The sequence below is a fragment of the Nansenia antarctica genome (assembly GCF_963989245.1).
Source record: "Nansenia antarctica genome assembly, chromosome: 2".
Classification (NCBI taxonomy): domain Eukaryota; kingdom Metazoa; phylum Chordata; class Actinopteri; order Argentiniformes; family Microstomatidae; genus Nansenia; species Nansenia antarctica.
This window is the reverse complement of record NC_137675.1, coordinates 34,953,867-34,964,886: the sequence shown is the minus strand read 5'-3', so window position 1 is coordinate 34,964,886 and position 11,020 is coordinate 34,953,867.

Below are 11,020 nucleotides of genomic sequence, written 5' to 3'. Positions count from 1 at the left end.
GGATTCATGGTGCAACAAGATGTGATACGACAGAAATAAACACTATTTTCCATGAAAAAAGTCACTTTCTAAACATGGTCTCTTACTAACCAGCTGATCCATTACTGGAATAGAAATGGCTTACGAAGTTCGCGTTCGCGCATGTGCATGCTCATGTGTGTGTGTGTGTGTGTGTGTGTGTGTGTGTGTGTGTGTGTGTTTTCTGTGCATGTGAGGAAGACAGAGAGATGAAACTTTTGATAATTGTTTTAATCACTAATGATTAGATTTAATTTAATAATAATTTAATTTAATAATTTAATTTAATAATAATAATAATAATAACAACTGGGTGTTGAGGGCACCGCACTTGACTGCCTCACCTCTTACCTCACCGACAGACAACAGTTCATCTCCCTGTCCGGTCACACCTCCTCCTCCTCCTCTGTTACACAGGGGGTCCCCCAAGGCTCAGTCCTCGGCCCCCTGCTCTTCCTCTGCTACATACTCCCCCTCGGTCACATCATCCACCAATTGAACCTGGACTTCCACTGCTACGCTGACGACACTCAGATCTACATCAGCACAAAATCCACCCAGAACCCACCCCTCAGTCACATTGAAAACTGCATATCTGCAATAAAAACCTGGCTAAGCCACAACTTCCTCAAACTCAACAGTGACAAGACAGAACTCATTCTCATCGGCACCAAATATCCACACTCAATAAAACCGGACCCATCAGACTCACCAACTACCATCACCCCCCCCCCCCCCCCCCCCCCTGGCTCGCAACCTTGGCTTCATCCTGGACCCCACCCTCTGATTTGATCCCCACGTCAGCTCCATCGTCAAGCTCCTACTTCCACCTCCGAAACATTGTCAAAATTAGACACTGCCTCTCCCCCCCCCCGCTGCTGAATCCCTCATCCACGCCTTCATCTCCTCCCGCCTTGACTATTGCAACTCCCTACTCACCGGCATCACCTCCCTCTCCATAGACTTCAGATCAGTGGCGGACTGGCCACCGGGCAAGCCTGGCAAATGCCAGGAGGGCCGCGAGACTCTGGGCCGCTCAGAATGTATTATATAAAAAATATATATATATTTGTAATTTTGTCTCTGGTGATTTTCATTGAAAATAACTTATTTCAGAAGACCGCGGCCCAAAACATTTGATATCGGCCGGGCCATCCACGCAGTTCTGCATCGCGGATGCCCAGGGCCCTAAACCAATAGGAGCAGAGCTCCCCTATGGGGCGGAGCCCCACTCATAGAACTGGAGTATGTAAACCAATAGGAGCAGAGCTTTAGGTAGCGGGGTAAACCAATAGGAGCAGAGCTCCCCTGTGGGGCGGAGCTCCACTCATAGAACTGGAGTATATCTCCATAACTATCGTAGTCAGCTCTATATCGCCAGTGGACACGCACCTCATGTCATCATTCCGTTTATAACAGCAGTTAACGTTACACTGCTTTCATTTTCAGAATGGGGGAATTTGATGAGAGCGATGCAGTTAATGTGCAACAACTGGATGCAAGTGTAGTTGGAAGTAGGGATGCACCGAAATTCGCATGTATTGGGCCGAAAATAGCACAAAAAAGTACATTCGGTGTGAAAAGGCTATTGAAAGAGATATTGACTGATGACTGCCTACTGATAATACATATAATTACAGCAAACATGTCGGTAGTTTGGCACCTGTCCTCTGACTTTTTATGTTAACAATCCGTGTTGCGTGTTGCGTTTGGAAATAGGGCTGTTGTGTCGCAAATGCCAGGGCTGTTTTTTGATCCCAGTCCGCCCCTGCTTCAGATGGTTCAAAACTCAGCCGCCCGCCTGCTCTCAAACACCCTGTAAAAAAAACGATGGAGGCAGTGTGATGGCAGGGGCATGCATGGCTTCCAATGGCACTGGGTCACTAGTGTTTATTGATGATGTGACAGAAGAAAAAAGCAGACAAGATGAATTCTGAAGTGTTTATGAATATTCGGTCTGCTCAGATTCAGACAAATTCAGTAAACTTGTAATGGGACGTAATAAACTTTTGGCACACATGGCAATATTAAATAATGAATCTTGAATTATTAGTATTATTATTAGAATTATTATTATTATTATTATTTAGCTATTTAAACATGTCAGCCCTGCAATTTTGTTTCCTGAGGGTTAGTTGACAACCCCACTGACAGATGACAGGTAGGTAATGACAGGTAGTGTAATGGGGGAGTGGTTGTCTTGAGGGTGTGGTGTGGTTGTCTTGAGGGAGTGATTAGGGTGGAGTTAACCAGCTATTGTTCTCACCCATTACCTCTGTGAAAAAACTCTGTGAAGACTTTGAGCCTGGTTTTCTCAAAATGGTAATTAAGAGGGTATCAACATTCAAATATCCATGACTTCTTCAACAAAGATTTCAATATATGACACATAATTTTAAAGCTTACAATCTACCCTTTCATAATCTGGAAAAAACTGAAAAATGATTTTGCCCTACTTGCGGACTATTTAACCATGCCCTGTCACATTTGGTGATGTGTAAGGTTTGGGGGTCGCTCTAATTGTTGAGGGACCCTTTGTGTCCTCTGGTGTTTATGTATGTATTTTTGTCTGTCCTAATTACTGTGATTGTTACCTGGTGTGTTTGTTTTGGCTTAGGCTATTTATATCCCTCTGTGTCTTCTCTCTTTGTTGGTTGTTCACTATACGTTGCGTTAATTGTGTGTGTGTGCGTGTCTTTCGTAGCCTTATCGTTCCTCACCTGCTTAGGAAATAAGTATCGAATGACCTTGCCATGTTCTATTGACAGTGTTTTTGGGAGACTAAAGCCATCTCCCCTGTTGTTTTGTCGTTTTTGGTTTTCTGTTATTATTTAAGCATTCATCGGAGACTTGATTTCTCCTCTTTTGTTTCATCGCTTACTGTGCGGTTATTATTATTCCCGTTCGCTCAAATAAAGAGTACCTTTATTTTTGAATCATACTCCTGCATCTGTCTACTCTGTTCTGCTCTGCACCTGGGTCCAAATACATTAGCTACTCGTAACAGTGATGTCCATGGCTTCCAGGCTTCAGGCAGTCATTGCCAAAGGATTCTTGACAAAGTATTAAACATTTACATTTTCATTATGATTGTTAATTTGTCCAATTCCATTTGAGCTCCTAAAAATAGGGGACTGTGTATAACAATGGTTGCAATTCCTAAACATTTCATACAATATGTTTGTTCAACCCCTTGAATTAAAGCTGAAAGTCTCCACTTCAATTGCATCTCGATTGTTTCATTTCAAATCCTTTGTGGTGGCATAGAGAGCCAAAATTATGGAACTTATGTACTGTAATTTCTGCTCCTCTACATAGACCAACCAGCTCAGTGGCCTTGTGGTTAGAGTGTCCGCCCTGAGATTGGGAGGTCGTGAGTTGGAGACCTAGAAGCCTTACTTGTAACCACATATGGACTTATAGACAAACATATATACTTTATATAGTAGCTTCTTCTTACAGTCTTGACCGTGTAGGGGGATCAATTATGCAGCTGTTTCTCTCACGGGGGCAGAGAGGGTCTCCAACGCCTGCGCCTCAGGTAACACGCACACAGACACAGACACAGACACAGACACAGACACGCACACGCGCACACGCACACACGCACACACGCACACACACACACACACACACACACACACACACATACACGGGTAAGGAATACACGCTATCCAGTGACATCATCATTGGGGGACAGTGTTTGCTGTTGCCTAGATAACATCATTCAGAGACATCATTCGGCTGTGTTCAAATGGCATAGTAGTATACTACATACTCAATGAGTGTTAACATGTCATTTTATCAAGTTTTAATATGTTTTCAGGTGAGAAAGTAACAAATTGGAACATAATAACTAAACTAAGTTGAAAAATGATTTGTGGACCAATATTTTTAGCTAGCTAAAGCAACTAGCTTACTATATTGTTGTCTTAGCAGTTGGTGATAAGAGCAATAACATATTGTGGGCTTGCTGTAGCAAGCACAATAAAAACCAACTTGTTCGTCTGAAGCTACAGTACAATACTGGGACCATTCATGACTGGGCTACAGCCAGTCAAATACTAGCCGAACGTGTGTGTGTGTGTGTGTGTGTGTGTGTGTGTGTGTGTGTGTGTGTGTGTGTGTGTGTAAGACACAAATAAACTTGGATTTTATGCATTTCATGTGGCATCTTTGTAATCATGACGACGTAGACATGTCTAAGAATGCATTTCACCATGTAAATTCCCAATAGTGAAAATGCCACCGCTCATCTGTAATCAGACTTAGCTGAGGTGCTGCAGCTGAAGAGTATCGAGTGCAAAAAGGCAGCATCCGCACACTCAAATCTGTGCAAAAAGCGTTTCGGTCTCTTCAGGCTAGCAGACCATATAAACAACAGCTGTATGACGAGTTTGTATGACGCAGTATGACGAGACTGAAGAGACGCGCAATGCATTTTGGGGAAGTTAAGTATGAATAGTATCCTCACGCCGCATTCTCAGAAAATAAATTTCTCGCGTACTAAAATGTTCTATTGCGAACACAGCCACTGACACACACCAAACATGCCAGCTGTCATCTACTCCCCTCTACTGGACAAACCATAGGACTGCAGCCACAGCATCACTTAGCCTCACTCAGTTCCCCTCAGTACAGTATGAGACACCTGTATGACATCTCCTTTGATGACACAGCTGCTGCTCAGTCATGGCTAAGTTCATTGTGGAAGGGGCTACAACCACCGTATAACAGCCAGACAGAGAGGAGCTGTGGGACTGTGTGTGTGTGTGTGTGTGTGTGTGTGTGTGTGTGTGTGTGTATGTGTGTGTGTGTGTGTGTGTGTGTGTGTGTGTGTGTGTGTGTGTGTGTGTGTGTGTGTGTGTGTGTGTGTGTGTGTGTGTGTGAAGACAGAGAAAGGGAGAGAGAAGAGAGAGAGAGAGAGAGAGAGAGAGAGAGAGAGAGAGAGAGAGAGAGAGAGAGAGAGAGAGAGAGAGAGAGAGAGAGAGAGAGAGAGAGAGAGAGAGAGAGAGAGAGAGAGAGAGAGAGAGAGAGAGAGAGAGAGAGGATATAGATATGGATGTCATTCAGTGGGTACCTGCTCTTGTCGACGCCAGGGTTTTGTTGCTCACGTCACTGGTGCTCCGTAGTGGCGTCTCTCCATTCTCCAAACAAACACAACTAATACACTAACAAATACAAGGTTTATCGGCAACACTCACTGTAAAACACCGTTGGAAAAATGTGTATACACTCATCCCACCTTGCAACTCTGACCCGTCCGCTTCGTGAGCAAGATGAATATTTAACGACCGCTATTCTTCCGCCGGGGCTTGAGTTCCACGTGCGAACTGATCACAGCAATTACTGGACCGGCGTCCAGAGCGGAAACCGCTTTACAGCGGTGGGTCAGTGTGAATGTGTGTGTGTGTGTGCGTGTGTGTGTGTGTGTGTGTGTGTGTGTGTGTGTGTGTGTGTACATACTGTACATACGTTAGGTCCGTAAATATTTGGACAGTGACACAATTTCCATAATTTTGACTCTGTATGCCACCACAATAGATTTGAAATTAAACAATCGAGATGTAATTGAAGTGCAGACTTTCAGTTTTAATTCAAGGGGTTCAACATAAATATTGTATGAAATGTTTAGGAATTGCAGCCATTTTAATACACAGTCCCCTATTTTCAGGAGTTCAAAAGTAATTGGACAAATTAACATAAGCATAAATAAAATGTACATTTGTAATACTTCGAGAATACGTCGAGAATCCTTTGCAGGCAATGACTGCCTGAAGTCTGGAACCCATGGACATCACCAAATGCTGGGTTTCCTCCTTTGTGATGCTTTGCCAGGCCTTTACTGCAGCTGTCTTCAGTTGTTGTTTGTTCGTGTGTCTTTCCGCCTTTAGTTTTGTCTTCACCAAGTGAAATGCATGCTTGATCGGGTTGAGATCAGGAATGCATGCTTGATCGGGTTGAGATCAGGTGATTGACTAGGCCATTACAGAATATTCCACTTATTTGCCTTAAAAAACTCCTGGGTTGCTTACGCAGTATGTTTTGGGTCATTGTCCATCCATATTGTGAAGCGCCATCAAATCAACTTTGCTGAATTTGTCTGAATCGGAGCAGACAGAATATCCCTAAACACCCGTCATCCATCATCCGTCTGCTTCTGTCTTCTGTCACATCATCAATAAACACTAGTGACCCAGTGCCATTGGAAGCCATGCATGCTCATGTCATCACACTGCCTCCATCGTTTTTTATAGATGATGTGGTATGCGTTGGATCATAAGCCGTTCCAAGCCTTTTTTCTTCCCATCATTCTGGTACAGGTTGATCTTAGTTTCATCTGTCCAAAGAATGCTCTTCCACAACAGGGCTGGCTTTTTTAGATGTTTTGTGGCAAAGCTAGCACTCAACAAAATGGCGCCCAACGTGGGGCTACAGTGTAGGCAGCAGTAGGGGACCGGACCAGGTGAACGGAGGATTGCGGCCGCGTGCGCGTGCGGCTGATCTCCCTCCCCTCATCGGGGAGAGAAGGGGAAGCCTATATCTCTATTCCATGCACACACCTGTGACATCGGGTAATTATGAATCGGTGGGAGGGGGAGGTCTGCCGTATGTGGGTGTGGTGAGTTGATTTTCTGTTTGCCCAGTGAGCAAAATTGCGTTGAAAAGACATCTAAAAGACGACTTTCCCCTACGTCTATTCTACATCCGGATTTGGTTGACGTTGCAAAGTGAAAAGACGTAGTTTTTAGGTCGTTGAAAAGACGTGGTTTTCAGGTCGTTGAAAAGACATGGTTTATAGGTCGTTGAAAAGACGTGGTTTTCAGTTCGTTGAAAATACGTTGTTTTCAGTTCGTTGAAAAGACGTTTTCAGGTCAAATGATGGACGTCCTGCTTTTGGCCAACCTGATTATGTACGATGTAGGAAAAAAAACAATGCTCCCTCCCATACCTAGAACATTTCTGTAAAAAAAAATCTAACTCTTGAATCAAATCTGCCATACATGTACATGATTTTACATTTGCATAAGAAAAACAAGTACCATTTATTAAATACACATGTACTTTATTAAGCATAAAATAAAATAAAATGCATTGAGGAATACGTTCAGAAAGAACTGCTCCCAAGGCAGAACAATACTTACTAACATTGGAGTGATAGAGACCAGCATGGCCCCTGCGCGTGCAAGGATGACACGCACATTCAGGAAGCTTTCCTTATTTTACACAATTTCCCCACGGGGATTAATAAAGTATCTATCTAATATTGCAAAATACCGAATACAGAATATTCCAAAATATTGCACAAAAATCGAGTTTTTCCCCTGGTAAAAATACAAAAAATACAAAATACCACAGAATATTAAAAAAAATACAAAAAATACAAAATACCACTGTAACCAGGGAGTAGCTGAAAGGACTGTAGAATTTAGGAAGGGGCTGGTTATCTAACTAACTCTGAGCCAAATAGGCAGTGTAGGAGGATACAGGCAGGGGGCGCCAGCAAACCGTTAGACTAGCAGTTACTATCGTTAGCATTAGCATGGGAATTAGCATTAGCATTAGCATTGGAATTAGCATTAGCATTAGCCTTGGAATTAGCATTAGCCTTCGCATACAAACAACTAAACACACGGTAACGGTATCCCATATGAACAACACATTTATTTACATAACTGATGTATACATCCCCAGATATATACATTCCCTCCCCGCCGGCCACACACACACTCAATCACTCACTCATAGTATCTGGCCTGAACAGGCTTATAGTCCCAGACTGTGGTGCGCGTTGAGGCCTGGTTGGATGGCATGTGCGTCGAGGAAGGTAGCAGACAAAAAGGGGGGGGGTGACGTAGCAACGCGGAGGGAAAGGGCCTTCTTCGTAGTCCGCGCCGAGGGGTGAAGGGCTCAGGTCCGGGTGGTTCACGGTAAGCTCCGATGGAGTCAGCGTTCGGTCGCAGTCCGCTCGTGGAGGCGACGGTTCTGTCCAGTTTGGCGTCTCGCTTGGTCCAATCGTTAACAGCCGGCTGCTGGCAAGGCTGTCTAACGGGAACACAACTAAACGGGCTATAACAGTTCTGAACTCGATAATCACTCTTGGTCTTCAGCTTCAGCACGGTGTGCGTGTTACTGAATCCGCCATCTTAGATTGACTTCTCGTTACTCTCTCTCGTTTGGTCTCTCTCGTTCTGATTCTCATCACACACTGACTCACTGAGCACTTCCGTCTCTATATATACACCACCGAACCTAGCATCCGGGTCACGGACACACCCCGGATATACTACGTCATCAAACATATACATAAACATTACAATAACAATACATACACTTCACGAAACGTATATGAATAGTATAGAAAATAATAAAGATATAACAGGGGCAAAATAGGGCTGGTTTGGGGAAACTAAACTGGCTCTAAACTGTGGGCCTTCACAACAGCCGCCCCATGAAACCCTCGGTTTCAGTTAACTAGGGAAGGCACACTGGCTAGGCTGCTCTAGCAGCGTGAGGTAGGAGGTGATAGTGTCCTTCGTACTTTGAGGGAGCTCAATCAGGCGTGCCACAGGTCGGGTGTAAGTACGACCACCAACGTCCACGATGGCCGTCCGCACCCTTCCATCCGGACCCGGCAGGACCTTGGTCACTCTGCCTGTCTGCCAGGCGGCGCGTGGAAGGGACTGGTCGATCACCAGTACCACGGCACCTTCGGACAAGTTGTCTCTCTCCCTCAGCAGAGTCTTCTGCTTCTCCTCCTTCTCCAGGGCGCGGATGTGCTCCTCAAAGCAGATCAGAGCGTCTTCCTTGTCCATGTTCTGCAGCTCCTCGTACTCAGCGAAGGTGGGGTTGTCCAGCAGGTACTGCTGGGCCTCGGACCAGGTGGTGCGGTAGGTGACGTTGGCCATGTTGTCCAGAATGTTCTTCAGCGCCTCCCAGTTCCTCTTCCTGAGCTGCTTGGCTTGTTCCTTCTCCTTCTTAGCCTTGTAGGCCTTAAACGCTCGCTTCTTCTCACTCAGCTTGGGCAGGGCGCTGTAGCGTGGGTCGTTGATGATCATTCTCATGGCTTGCTCCCATGACGCGTTGGATGAAACACCATTCTCCTTCAGAAGCTCTTTGAAGGCCTGCTTGGCCTCCTCTTTTGGGTTCCACTTGTACGTTTTCTTCGCCAACTCCGGCCTTTCCTCCTTGGAGGCGTCTACAATACTGGCTGAGACTTCCATGGCTGACGTGTACTCGACGGAGTTGACGGGTGCGTCAATGCTGACCTCGGCCACGTGAGGGTGCATGGCCACCTGCAGGTGTTCCTCGGCAACAGCTGTTGCCGCCATGGCCTCCATGTCCATCATGGTCGCCATGGTAGCAGCAGGATCAACCTGAAGAGTGGGGACGGGGGCGGTGCCAGGAGCTGCAGCTTCTCCCGTCCCATTCTCCTCCGCTTTGATCATCGCTTCAAGATCTTCCAGCTCTTTGGGCTTGGTCCACCGGGACTCCTTAGTCTGGGAGTTGTAGTAGTAAGGCTTTCCCGTGTCAGACTTGTACTCCTTCCACGGGCACTTAGACAACATTTGCTCAGCAGGAGATTTCAGGTCGTCTGGTTTCTCCCCTGAGGACTGCTTAGTCTCTGTGTTGTAGAAGTAGGTCTTCCCATCCAGAGACTTATGCTCTGTCCACAGAGACTTCTTCTTTGGTTGGTCATCCTGTGGTGAACCATTTGTGGTACTAACTGTTCCAGGTGCACTGGCAGCAATAGATTCCACTCCAGGCGGTCCGGTTGGTTGGTTTGCTTCTTCGGTTCGGACATGGAGGGATGACGTAGCTCTCCCGTCTCTATCTCTCCCCTCGGTAGCGCCTTGGAGGGCCCACCCAAGCGCAGTCTTAACAGCCATCGGGCAGCCTCGTGGTCCTCTCAGCGGAGGACGGAGCGACACGATCAGTTCAGCGTTGTCCGAGCCGATGAGAAGGGTTGGCTCCGCTCCTTCTATCGGATGTAGGTCTACTCGCCGTAGGTGGGAATATCTTGCGCGTAATCTCTCCAGGGGGTAGTCGTAGCGGGAGAGCGCTAGCTGGTCTGCGGTGAAGACATTCCGAAGCCGATATCTGTCCGACGGCCGCCCCGCCGGGGAGATAGAGAAGTTGATTCTCGCCCCGGTGACCTCTTTAAGGTCGCGACGTATCGTGCGCAGAGTCAGCTTCTCCGCAGTCCCTTGGAGCCCCAACTGGCGCACTGCCCCCTGGAGAAGGATGGTCCGTTCCGACCCGTCGTCTAGAACGGCGTACGTGTCGTACACAGCGTTGTTGTGGTGAAGTCGGACCTTCACCACCTTCAGTAGGACCTTGGAGCCGCTGCTCCGGGCTGGGTCTAGGTAGTAGACAGGTGTTGCCTCTTCCGGTGCGCTACCGGACCTAGGGCTTCTGGTGCCCTCCGTGGACCTGGCGAGGGAGACCTCGTGTAGGATGTTGAGGTGGACCTCCTCACAGCGGTTGCACTTTCTCCTCAAGGTGCAGTTCTTAGCCAGATGGTCGCGCCCACAGTTCCAGCACCTCTTGTTCTCCTCGAGCCACCTCTGCTTGGCCTCGGTACTCAGGTTGTTGAAGTCACTGCACTCATTGAACCAGTGCTCGCTGGTGCAGTACGGACATGGCGGTGGACCTCTCCGTCCCTTTTGAGGGGGTTGAGAGGAATCCTTTCCCTCAGGTCGGGCTTTCCTCTCTCTCCGAGGCTCCTCCTCCGTGTGCAGCACTCCTACTGGGCGTCCTCGGTTCGAGCTCGGCCCGTCCCAGCGGTCTCCCTTCTCCCTCTCCTTCTTCGGCTCAGCGTAACCCATGGCGTCTACGTTGGTGTCATGCACTTCCTCCAGTAGGAACTCCGCGAAGGCAGCCATGCTCAGACCCAACTTCCCGGGGTTACGAACGCGCTGCTGTCGCCGGAACCTCTCCTGCCGGAAGCGTGGGATCTTGCGGAGCAGCCGCTCTACGTTGGAGGTGCTGCTGATCTCGC